The 12,856-nt window shown below is 35.3% G+C and overlaps 1 long non-coding RNA gene across 1 annotated transcript; it reads left to right on the plus strand.

Annotated features, from left to right (window-relative positions):
- The first annotated feature begins 318 nt into the window (after window positions 1-318).
- LOC150034143 (uncharacterized) lies at window positions 319-2,749 on the plus strand. Its single transcript, XR_016531845.1, has 2 exons — window positions 319-838; window positions 936-2,749. It is a non-coding gene; the product is annotated as an uncharacterized LOC150034143 (long non-coding RNA).
- Window positions 2,750-12,856: the final 10,107 nt, after the last annotated feature.

The following is a 12,856-nucleotide window of genomic DNA, read 5'->3' on the forward strand; positions in this document are numbered from 1 at the left end:
TTTTTGTAATATTCAAGAACATTTTTTGAATTTTGGAAATTTAATTGGATTACTAAGTTGTAATCACTAATAAAAGGATGTTTTAATTTAATTGTTTAATTAGAGAAAATTGTGAAATTTATACTTTTTTCACCTGAACTTAATTTTGGAGTTATTGTCAAAAATTGAAGTCATTTTGGGGAAAAGTTGCTGAGTTTTGAATTGGAAGTTATTGGGGGAAAAAAAAAAAAGAAAAAATGAATAAGTGTTGAAGGGAAGAAATACAATATAATAGAATAAAATAAAATAAATATATTATATTGTTTTAGTTTATTTATTTTTATTTATTTTCTCATCCCTTCCCACTTTCTTCTTCCACTGAAACCCCCCCTCCCCTCGTGTTTTCTCTCCAGCCGAGACCCTAGCCGCCGTATGCCTCCACCACACCGCCTAGCCTTCAGCCGCCGCCCTGATCGGAAGCTAAACGCCGATCGTGTGTCGCGCCTCTGCAGAAACCCAATCGCTCGCATCTGCATAGTCGTGACACCCAGCCGCTCACATTCGTGTTGTTTTGTCTACCTAGTCGTGCCGCGCAAGAGACCTTCGCCGCTCGTCTGTCCTTGCGAGATCCAGTCGCCGACTGGGTCGTCCATTTATGCTCGTCGACCATCCACCGTAGCTGCTGCCCAGATCTACTCCGCCCCAACCGTGTGGCGCTATCAGTCTTTGCCATCTCCGTCGAAGCACACCACCACTTCAGCCGTCCTCGCTTCGCTTGTCACACCTGGCTAGTGATCTCTTCTTCAGCCCATCACAGCAATCGGAACCCGTGGCCAGTCGCAAGAATTTTGGGCCTTAGGTAAGATTGTGCTACTTTTTATGGGTTTTTTGGAGGTTCTGAAAAACCATTGAATTTTGATTTAAGATTTGGCTTGTTCCTGATCTCTTGATGCTAGAATCAAGTTTCGAGAATTTTGGTTCCTTGTCCAACTCGTTCGAGGTCGTTTCTTTAGACGTTTGGGTAAGAGTTTTGGAGTAGAGTAATGGATTTTAGTTTGGAAGTGTTGGTAAAGACTGATGTTAAAATTATGTTGTCCTTAAGTTAAATCTTGGGCTTGTCTAAGGCGGGAGAAATTTCTTGAGATAATTTCGTCGTGTAATTCGAGGTAAGTAATCTTACTACTAAGACTGTCCTATTGCCAGAAAATGAGAACTATGATTTATTGAGGATTATTAGTTAGCATGATATTTATGTAAGTCTTCATTGACTGAGGTTTGAAAAGACTAGAGTCGGGTATTGATAATTATGGTTTACTGAGGATATATTGATGGTTTAATGTTTATGTATGTCTTGCTGGCATGAGGATTTAAAAGACTCGATGCACATAGAGATGTTTGAATGCTAGGATGATTGAGTATATTATTATTCTTGGAGATCCTGCTGAATCTGAGGATGATGAGATGTATATGTATGTTATAAAGCTATGATGATGAAATCTATATGTATGTTATAGAACCATGATGATGAGATGTATATGTATGTTATAGAACCATGTTATGATACTTGTGATGTTGGGATCATGATAGTATCCTCACTGATTAGATGTCCACTAGAGGTTGTGTGTCCTTCGGGATTCACTAGAGGTAGTGGTTTTTTTCAAGATCCACCAGAGGTTGTGTTTCCTCGGGATTCACTAGAGGTGGTGCTTTCCTTCAGGATTCACCAGAGATTGTGTTTCCTCCGGGATTCAATAGAGGTGGTGCCTTCCTTAGGGATTCACCAGAGGTTATGTTTCCTTCGGGATTCACTAAAGGTGGTGCCTCCTTCGGGGTTCACCAGAGGTTGTGGGTCCTACGGGACTTACTAGAGGTAGTGGGTATACTTAACTACATTAGGATGAACTTCAGCTATTCATGTATGTATATGTCCTATGAGGACTAGAGAAGTTTATATGTTCCACCAGAGGTAGGCATCTAGAGGACATAGATGCCTAGCCTGACCCCAATAGTAGGGTTACTTACTGAGTATTTTATACTCACCCTTTCTCATGTTTTTGTTTTAGGTAAGGGCAGGGACGCACCGACGAATGACAAGAGAAATCCATGAACGAGCCATTGGGACCTATTTTATTCTTCCGCTCATGATATTTAGATTTCATTTCATTTTTTACTTTCAGTTTTGACGTTTGAAACTTACTGTTAAGATTTGTTTTCAGACCTATTTATTATCATTTGTGATTTATGGGTACCTTATCCTTTGACTTTAAATATTTGAATTTATTATTTGGATTTAATGAAGATCTTTTAAGTTACCTTATTTATTTAGCATTTATTTTTCTATAAAAAGGATGTCGTTTTAAGTTTCATGCATGCATGTGTTTAATAATGGCCTAACTTAAGTCCTAGGGTGTCAGGTCAAAATCCAAGTCTTGATCTAGTCCAAAACTCAATCCAGTCTAGAACTCGATTCGGTTCAGAACTGAATCCTCGATCGAACTCGATCCAAGTCTTGATCCGGTCCAGAACTCGATCCAATTTTTCTTAAGCAATAAATCTAAACATTGAGTGGGGGAGCATCGAGTAAGTGAACATCGAGTGCATGCATGCATGTGTTTAATAATGGCCTAACTTAAGTCCTAGGGTGTCAGGTCGTTACAATCCAAGTCTTGATCTAGTCCAAAACTCGATCCAGTCTAGAACTCGATCCGGTTCAGAACTGAATCCTCGATCGAACTCGATCCAAGTCTTGATCTGGTCTAGAACTCGATCCTCGATCCCCCACTTGATGTTCACCTACTCGATGCTCACCCACTTGATGCTCCCCCATTCGATGCTCAGATTTATTACTTAAGAAAAAATGTTGTCATTTTAGCCATCTACAATTTTTAGATTCCAAATGGGCTCCATTACAACCTAACTTCACCTTGTTGTCTTCTTCTTTTCTATTTGTTTTTGCCACCTTCATTGTTTTGATTTTTTTATTTTGCATCTTGTGTAATGTTTTCTTTAAGTTTAGGAGATAAACATAATTCATAATATATTTTATTTATCAAAATTTATCTCCATTGGCTATCTTGTCTCAGAGTTAAGTATGATGTGGAGGTGCATCAGAGTTAAGTGCGATATGGAGGTCCTCTATTGTACACTACACTTAATTTGTAAGTCTTGGAGTTTAACTTCCACTTCGTCTTTATTTTTACTTTTAAATATTATAAAATTTGAAGGAGACTGCCGCTATGGTTCCTTAAACTCAGAAATCGTTCATTGTTTTTTTAGATGGAAAGTTCTATTGGTATAGTTAATTATAGAAGTTTCTAAATATGAACTTTTTTTTTTCTCAACCATGGCTTACATAGAAGTGAGAGATTTTATTTGGATTTTTTAGGTTCTTTAAGTGGGAAATTCCAAATTAAGAAACTTCAAATTAAAGTAGATTTGGAGGGGGTGGAGGTAGATATCACTTGGAAGATACTCGAATTAGTGTGTGTGGGGGGTGGTTTCAATTTGTTTTACTAATTGAAGTAATACTAGAAATGTATTGAATAGATTGTCTATTTTCTACCACTTTGAAAGCCTTTAGGAAAGGTTCATGTGAGTTGTTTGATTGTAGACAACTTTGTGTTTGTTGCTACCATTGGAATATAATAAACCTTACGATCTTAGACTTTAGATTCAGCAAAAAAACTAATCAATTATACTTTATGTGTGAAACCCGGATTTCCATTTGCCTTACTTAAATAGGTGATTAAGGGATTTACTAGGAGAAAGTTAAATTCTATGTTGAAGGGAAGGAAATTTATAAGTGTTGAATAGATTTTCCTTGAGTAGCTTTAAGTTAAGCTTTAACTGGTGGAAATTGATTAAGTGTTAGACTAGGCATTGCCATGCGTTGGCCATAAGATCTTGGAGAGATTATTTGGGCCAAGGGAGAAGTTGAAGTGGGAGTGACGCATGCCTTGGAGATTAGCCAATGCATTAGGCTGAATGGATGCATTGGATGCGTTGGATGCGTTGGATGATGGATACGTTGGATGCATTGGATGTGTTGGATGATGGATGCATTGGATGTGTTAGATGTGTTGGATGCGTTGGTGAAGGAAGAAAAATGGAAGGATGCGTTGAAGGATGGTAGGCGGTTGAAGGATGGCAACTGAGGATGAGGCATTGGGATGGCACAAGTGCTGGAGGGTGCCATATGTCGAGCAGGCTCGGCCAAATGCCCAGCCATGCATCGAGCAGGCTCGGCCAGACGCCCAGCCATGTGTCGATGGAAGCGCCCACTCGTCGAGCGAACAAGCAAGCCCTGCCAAGCGATGCGTTGATGCCAAGCTGCCAGCCAAGCGCCCCTACCCATGCGTCAAGCAGCCATGCCAAGCGCCCATGTCCATGCGTCGAACGACCGAGCAAACGAGCGATGGCCAGCGCCTATGCAGCACGCCCATGCATTGGTGGCCAGTGCCCATGCCGAGCAAGCCGTGCAGTGATACCTAGTGAGCCATGCGTCGAGGATGAGCGGCCATCCTATGCATTGGTGATGGCTGGCTCTTGCGATGGCTAAGTTGGGTTGCGATGGTAGTGAGTGGAAAACCAAGTGGGACAAAGACTTGCTATGCGTTGATTATAGACTATGCGTTGATGACACTATGCGTTAAGCATCCAAGGGTTGTGGACGCCTATGAAAGATGAGCTCACCTAAAGGAAGACATCAAACATGTATCTTCTTGGGAGGAAACCTTAGGCCTTAAGCATTTGAGGTGGTTGCATAAAAGGACATGAAAATTTGACCTCATGCATTGGCAATGTAGAAGAAAGACATCCAGCACTTGCATGGATCAAACCTTGCGTTGGTAGACACCTCAAGCAAGAGGTGGAAGGGGTTGAAGGTTGGCAATCTTTAAGAGTAACACTTGGATGAGGAAGTGTCAACCTTGGAGAGCCTTTAGATGCCTATAAATAAGGCTAAGGACTTCAGATGGGAACTCAATTCTCTTCAAAGAACATAAGGAAGAGTGTTTTGGGAAGAGGCTATGCGTTGATGGTAAGACCATGCGTTGGTCAAGAGATTCCAAAAGGGGAGATGTTATCGGAACGAAAGGTCAGAAAGTAGCATCAATTTGGGACGAGAAGTTCTCCTAGAATACTCGTGCGTTTGATGTGATTCCAATGTCATCTAAAATCTAAAAGAGTATAGTTTTCATGATGGGGTTTCTGGAGAAGAATCTCCAAGGAATCGGGTTGGAGAATGAAGAAAAGACAGAAGGGTCGAGCGGTCGGATAAGCTAGACCAGTCTTGATATTTTGATGTTTTCGGCCAAATAACAAGAAGTTATGAGCTAATATTTTAAGGTAAACTTTCTGAGACATTTTAGAGCATATTTGTAGAAGGAAGCAACTCGAGATAAAGCCTAGAACTATGAGTAGTTTGAGCTTTAAGTTGAATCTGGAATTTAGGGTTCAAAAGAGAAGCCCGAGAAGACCAAGGAATTTCTAGAGAGAAAAGTTCCTAAATGACCAAAGTGAGTGGTACTTTCCTTTAAGTCTTAAAGCATATCTTTTAGAGTAAATTGTATATGTTTAGGCTATGAATGAGTATTTAGCGTGAGAATGAGATTATGTGATCGGGGTGGTCAGGGGGTTAATAGACCTAGTGCCTGAGCCCATAAGCAAAACCTCACGGGATGGTCAGGGGACACGAGAAGTCTAGTTCCTGAGCCTGTGGGAGGATCCTCGTATGGGATGGTCAGAGGGCCGACAGGCCTAGCTTCTGATCCCATAAGCAGGGAGCCATATGCACATAGGAGACTGAGGGAACGTAAAGAGTAAGCGTTGTAGCTAGTAGCAGTTATCTATCTACCGTGTGTGTAGGTAGACAACATACTTATTCTAAGTAGTTATCGGTTTAGCTATCTACCGTGCGTGTAGATAGAAGTGAGAATAGACTCACTCAAGGCGGAAGTTTGGAATGTAACCTCGTATTCGTGATATTCTTGTTATTTATGAGTTGAAATAGACTCTAGAAGTTGCGTACCACTCACTGAGCTTTGTAAAAGCTCATTCTGTTATTTCATGTTTTTCTTCCTAGGTAGCGGAAAGGTAAGGAGTTCCAGGGTGCTGCTAAGATCAAGGTCTGCCACATGCCACAGTTACACTTCCGGAGGATTTTACAGTTCTTGTTGTAAATTTTGTAGATAAGTCTTCGAGTTGTATGAATGTTATATCATTGTAATATAAGATGGGCCTACTTAATCCGCTATAATTTGCCTCCTTGACTTAATCAGTTGGTTGTTGAATTTGTTCATTGATATCAGAATTATTTTCGCAAGAGTTATTAGGCAATAAGTGTCAACCAAAGGGTTGATAACTGCTGCAGTCACGCCCTTTCCTGGTCTAAAAGGGTGGTCTGGGGCGGGGTGTGACATTATGTATGTATATCAATCGAGGAATTGAATCAAATAATGAGAAGGTTTCTTAGTTCTTAATGGTAAATTTTGGCAACTACAAAAGTTGAAACATTATTCGCTCTTTAAGTGGTTTAAGACTCAAAGTAAGAGGTTGGCGACTTCGAAATGATGGTTGATGGTCTTCTTCCCTTAGTAAACTAGTGTCTATGTTTTTTTTTTTTTTTTTTTTGGAATTTTTTTGTAGGTGGATGGAATGAATTTTTGCATATTAAGGAAGAATGAAGATGACAACTCACTTAACTCTTAAATTTTGTACTCATTACGGAAATATTCAAAAGTTGGTGAATCTTATATTTTACTAATCATTTTGTATTAATTACTTTGTAACTTTCTTTTATTGTACTACATTAATTAAATGTGTCATATAAGGGATTACAAAATTTCAATTATGAGACGAGACTTGTAATATTTTACGTGTCACGAGACTTTATTATATATAATCCATGTATATTTTCTAGTTATCATTTACATAAAATTTGATGAATATTAGTGAAATGGTTTTCCATGTGGTTATAAATAATGAAAATTGGCTAAAAATAGCCATTATGACAATTGGTAATTTATCATTGACGAGAAAATGCTATAAATTTGTTTAATAACATTAAGAAATGGCTATACAATCTTCATAATAGTACATACAAAAGGCTTCTAAAAACTTATAATAACATAAATAAATAGTCATTGCAAAGTTATAATAGCTCACTTTATAAGCTATAGAAACTTTTTATAGCTTTAATTAGTAACTCTATAATATATTTTCATAGCAAGGTAAATATGCTATAATTTTTAAGTTTTTAATAGCATTTGGCATAGCTAACAAAAAATGCTATCAAAAGTCCTCAACTTTTAATAACATGGACTGTCAAGACCTTTGAAAAATGCTATAAAAGATCTATTATAGTTTTTTTCGTTAGCTATGTATCTATTATTTCTTGTAGTGTCTAAAAGCATGCAAAAACATATTTTACAAAATAGGGTTTCAAACAACACATACCTTTGAAGAATTCCTCCAATCCAAGCTGCTTTTCACATAATTTCAGCTTCAAATCTACAATGAACCACCAAGAGATCTTCTTTATTATTTCCAACCTTAAATTTGAGTGGTGGAACTAAAAAAATGGAGTGAATTTGTGAAGGAAATCAGGTGGGTTTCAGGTGAAGAAGAGCTTTTGTACAGAAACTGACTTTCAGCAACTCCAAACCCAATAATCTGAGAAATTAAAGTGGTTTTAACCTTCTTCTACATGTAGGCACTAAAGGAAAATCCAATTGACACTTCAACTGGATTAATTTAATGGGATAGGTGGAAGTATGGAGGTTAATCCATTCAAAAATGTGGAAAACTCCACTATCCACTATCCTTTTAATTTCCAAATTTTCATTTTATTTAATTCAAAATTAAATAAAATTAAATATTCAATTTCTAAAATTGATTTTGAATTTTAAAAATTTATTTGATTTTAATTAATTAAGAAAATTTAATTAATTTAATATCAATTATTAAATTAATCACACACCTAATTTTAAACATGAATCCTATTCATGTGATTAATATTTAAATCAATATTTAAATATTATAAACTCTCAAATTTTGTTTAATTTCAATAAATTAAATGTTAATTAATTATATCGAATATAATTATACAAACCCTAATTTGAATTTAAACTATTCAAATTTAAACCAATTTGAACACTTCAAATTGAAATCATTCTAAAATCACTCAATTTACTAATTCAAGGTGTTAATATTTTACAAACTAGTAGAGGGACCTTATGGACCTACAGATCATGAGCTCCAACAATTTGAGATTAATTGGCTAAAACTCTTTAGACAAAATTAATCAATATTCGTTAACTATCGAATCACACCACTATAGCTCGATAGTTGCACTCTCCACATTATAGATATATTTTTGTCAACTTGCTTTAATCATAATCAGTAAGTCGACCCTTCACAAGTTGTTCGTAATAACAGTTGGGTCAATATGTTGTTTTACCCCCGAAATTACGTCTTGCTTCTAAAATTCCACTGATCCTCTAATGAATAATTGGTTTGTGATCCAATCACTAAACCGGATCCCTCTCAGGGCAATGAGAGGGTGGGATTCCTTGTTTAAAACCTAGATTTAGCACTTAAGAGAATAACCTTCCTTCTATCCCTAAATCGGGTAGCGTGAATTTCGTCTTGCACCCTATGTCCTCAGCTATCTACCTGGTCTTACCCCTGAAATGGGAGGCTTATTAAGTCGGCGCTGTTGAGCCAACCTTCACCTATGCAAATCTAAAGATAATCCCGAATAAATAGGAGTTCATAGTTAGCTTAGGATTAAGATCGAGTTATCTAGGTCATCTAAGCGAAATAGTCAGTCTTAAACAGTAAACAACGTTATAAAGTAAGAATGACTTATTTCTTGATCTGATCTTATGCAAACTCATTGTATAGGACGCCCCTACTCCTTATACCAATGCATGAATGGATCAGGATCACTTCGTTTGTAGCACCTTACAACAAATTATAACAACTACAGAGTGGGCCGCATCCGATAGTGTTACCAGAATAAAGCACCCAACCTTATTCGTATACTATAGACCGTTTTGGCTATTTACTCAAACTTGATCCATCTTTATGTCTCTAATAAAGTTCAAATATTCATATAATAGTCATGGATCTTAGTTTATTGGATTTAGTCTTTACAAGTGCAATCTACAAATTAAATAATAACTTTATTTAAGAAATGTTTAATAACATCTTTATTGATAACAGAATATGTTTAACTTCACAAATTGCGAGTTTTAGGACATACAACCCAATAGTTCTTTACTTAATTAAACTTAGACTAAGCTGTTTATCTGAGTGATGTTTAAGTTTGCTCTAACGCTTATATTGGATAGTTTAAGATAATGTTTTAATTCACCAAATATTTTAATGGATTAATGCATTATTGCATGCTTATAAAATGTTGACTAATTTACCTTCCAGGTCAGTTCTCAGGTAGGGTTTTTCGTTTCCGTCAACTTAAATACCCCAATCCTTAGGCATATCCTTCGTTTGACAAAGGTCCCTTATAGCCAATATTTATAAACTTAATCTTTTATTAACTCATTTTAGTTCTATTAAAACAAGTAAAAGATTTTCCTATTTCTAATCTTATTTGAAATATTTTAGCATAAGATTTTAATTTCCAATTTTAAAACAATTTAAAACGTAGATTAAAATCCTATGTTTACATATAACTCTTCATTATAGATTTTTAAATTCCATGTCATATAACTTTTTATATCGAAGAAAAGTCTATAACATGCATCCTTTTATTTTCATTAACTAGCATAATACAACTATTATAAAAGATTAATAAAAAATAAAACGATATAGTATGTAAATTTTAATCGTATATTAAAATATATATATATAATATAATTACAATATTATAACATACATACTATCTCACATATATCATGCACATACAAAATTAAATACAACAATTATGTTCAAAATGATGCATGATCATGCTACTTCATCAAATAATATAACTTGTATGTCAAATTAATGAAATACTGTTATATATATATATATATCATGCACATTAATAAACTATATTGTGAAACAATAATAGACCAAGATTGGCACCCCTAAATAATTAATTATTAATTTAAATAATCATACAAAATTTAAAAAAAAACAACAAAAAATCTCTTTAAGGCTCGAACCCACGATCTTGGTACCGCCTACTCTCGCGTGTCAGAAGTTCGAAGCGCTGCAACGTTCCTCCCGAGTGTAGCAACGTTGGTCTAGGAGTTTTTCATAGCGTAACACTACGCTCCTTGTAGTGTTACAACGCTGCTGCCGAGCGTCGCTATATTGGGTGTTCTATGCTGCAGCGTAAAGCACAACATTGCTAAGTCGTACCTTACGCTCCAACATAGAATGCAAGTTTTTACTTCGATCCTTTGTCCATTTTGCTCAAAATTTGATCTCCATCTTCATCAACTCTTACCAAAAACATGACCCGGACTTACATACTCGATAATAAAATATAAATGTCCAAAACATCAGACCCTTACATTGATCAAATCAATGAAATTAATTCTTAAACAAGTGTCAATCTTGAAATATCTATTATGCAAACCAGTCTCAAATATCAAAATGCATAAAGAACCCATCATATCATTCTGTAAAATCCAGAACAACAATTTAAGGTAAAAATTGGGCTCTGATACCAATTGTAGGAATCGAATTTATTGTGCAAAAGCGTGTGATCGTTGTTTACCTTAATCGTATTGAATGAATTTTTACACCGAACAATAAAACAGAGGAATTTAACATGCTCTTGCATAACTGAAAAGGAAAGCATTGTTATCTTTGAAGATCATTCTTCCAATTCTTCTTCCTCTCCAATGAAATTGGTATTTCACAGCATAACACGAAAAAGAAATCTTGAGTAAGACACCATCAAGAGATCTTCTCTACTATTCTCTTTGGACAAAGAGGTTGGTAGGAACCTTTGTGGAAAAGAGGAAAAAAAAATAGAGAACACTTTCTCTGAGAATAAAGGTTGGAGAGATTGTGACTGAGAGAGAGAGGACAACCCAAGAAAATCATGTGAAGTCAAGCTCTTCAAAGTGCAGACCATTCTACAAATTATAGACAAAGGGGGAGAGGGTAAAGGTTTCCCTCTTCCCACTCTCTTGTAATGCATGATAATTAAAATTGAATTTAATCAATAAATTAAATTAAATTAAAATTAATTAATTAAATATCCAATATTTAGTTTAATTACTTTCAACCATATTCTAAATATGCATTTCTCACATGACCTATAGTTTTAATATGAATCTTATTCATATCAATTATAACCTAGTTTTAATATAAATCTAATTTATATTAGGTTAATATTTGAATCTTAGTCAAATGTTTATACTCTCATATTATGTCGTTTAATTTTGAATCTAATTCAAAATTAATAATGTATATTAATTGTATCGTATGCAATTAATCGTTATATTATCTTTTTGTATCATATAAAATCAATCCCCTTTTCAATAATTTGAACTCTTCAAATACTTTCTACTTAAAATCCTTGTTTAATCCGTTTGTGAGCTAGTAGAGAGACCTAATGGACCTGCAGTTATAAGCTCTAATGATTCATGGTTAATTAATTAAACTCTTTACTTAAGTCCATCATTATTCATTAATAATAGGGCACTCTACTAAAAACTCATAGTTGCACTCCTATAAATTGCAATATATTTATGTGTCCATTGAATTAGACATATTTTGTAAGTTAACCATTCAAAAATTGTTCATAATTACAACTGGATCAATTTACCGTTTTACCTATGTAGTTACCTTTTGTACCTTAAGTATCACTGGTCATCTAATGAACAATTATGTTTATGGTCCTAACATAAACAAAGTCCCACTCGAATCAGTGAGAGAGTGAAGCCTTGTTGTTCAAGCCCCGAAATTGGCACTTAAGGGAATAATCTATCTACTTTCCCTAAAGTAGGGAGGAAGTGAATTCCATCTCACGAAGCTATGTTCTCAGCTCCTCACTCGGTATCGTTCCCAAAATGGTAGGCATATTGAGTCGACAGCTAAGGCCACTCTCACCCATATAAATCAAAGAACGACCCTTATGAACAGAAGTTCATAACTCATTTAGGATTGAGATCGAGTTACATGGTTATTGTTTGAAATATAAATCTCTTCAATTAACGGTGTTATAAAAAGAGATTATATTTCGTGGTTCGGTCTTATAGACTCACCGTATAGAATACCTCCACTTGCATGTTATCACACAAACGATTTGGATCAAATCTTCTGTAACACTTACAACTATTTTAACATTTACAAAGTAGGTCGTATCCATGGTGTTATCAGGATAAGGTACTCAACCTTATCCATATACTATATACCTTTTAGGTTATTCATTGAACACAATCCAATTGTATGTCAACTATATACTGTTTAGGTTACAATAAATAACTTCTGATCTTAGTTTATTGGATTTTGAATTATGTAAATAAAGTACGAATACTTTATTAAATAAACACTTTATTTATTTATAAACAATTTTTTTTTACAAATTTACACAGACTACAAGATTTAAAACATATGGTAATGGATAAAATGTTCAAATACTTAGGCTAAATGGGCATGGGCGGTATTGTTCATGTAACAAGTGGAAAGGCTTTGGCATTCCATGCTCGCATTTCATGGTGGGTTGCTTGCGATTTAACATGAACTACGAATATTTCATTTATGACTACTATAAACCGTCAACGTATGCTGCATGCTACTCTTCTTAATTTCAACCTATACTGCACAAAGATTAATGGATCACATCCTAATATGTTTGTCTTACATGCCGACCCATAGTTGTTGAGGAAACCTGGTAGATCAAATAGTTCACGAT

The sequence above is a fragment of the Benincasa hispida genome, chromosome 9 (assembly GCF_027475165.1).
Source record: "Benincasa hispida cultivar pf3 chromosome 9, pf3_genome.v1.1, whole genome shotgun sequence".
NCBI classification, from domain to species: domain Eukaryota; kingdom Viridiplantae; phylum Streptophyta; class Magnoliopsida; order Cucurbitales; family Cucurbitaceae; genus Benincasa; species Benincasa hispida.